The following is an 866-nucleotide window of genomic DNA, read 5'->3' as shown; positions in this document are numbered from 1 at the left end:
GTGAGTGACAGCTCGATGTTCGCCGTGTCGCACATTGACTCATAATGATCAAAAAACGGCAAAAACTCAGTAAAATTTGATAAAAGTTGTAAATAAACATATTATATGTGAAAATAATAGCTTTTTGGGTCAAAGAATTCAAATTTTTAAGCATAAATATTTTTTACGCGCACCTTTAACGCGTACATGGTAAGCACACGCGTTTACGTGCGCGTAAGGTTTGGCCGCACGCGTAAAAAATAATATTAGTTAAAATTTTAGAATTTTCAAGCCAATACACAGCATCTTGAAACTTTACTCTACTTGATATTTGGATAACAATGGTTTTTAAAGGATGTTCAAGCATAAAAAAATTTTTTTTTTTCAAATTCGTTATATTTATTTCATTATTTATCTTACAATCATTTTAAAAACTTCATCTGGTAATGGTTTTCCAAGATAATTCTTATGTTTTATAAAATTTGTTATATATCTATTCAAACTCTTCAATACATCCTCAGAACATACCGCAATTGGCAAAACTAATTTATGTGACATGGAAGTACTTTGCAGAAGCAGTATGTGTACAGTAGGAGGCATAACATACCAGCCATACATAGCCAGTATAAATCTAATTCACTTTTAATAATGGGATATCCACAAGGTATCGTTATAAGAATGTTATGCAGTCTTATGATCACAATCAACGTAATTTCAGGAAAAACCTTCTGCTGCTACTATGTTTTTTCTGCTGCTGCTATTTATTTTGTTACATCATCTATATAAACACAGCTTTAGCAATATTAATGGAAGCAGCTGAAATCAGAGCTAAGTTTCTGATTATTTAAAATTGTTTATCGCTAAGGTCAGTATTCACCTCTTATGCA

The sequence above is a fragment of the Hydra viridissima genome, unplaced genomic scaffold (assembly GCF_058129835.1).
Source record: "Hydra viridissima isolate aposymbiotic clone 2 unplaced genomic scaffold, HvirCarnegie_v1 scaffold_1, whole genome shotgun sequence".
Taxonomy (NCBI): domain Eukaryota; kingdom Metazoa; phylum Cnidaria; class Hydrozoa; order Anthoathecata; family Hydridae; genus Hydra; species Hydra viridissima.
The sequence above is the reverse complement of the archived record's forward strand: the minus strand, read 5'-3'. Positions refer to the sequence as shown.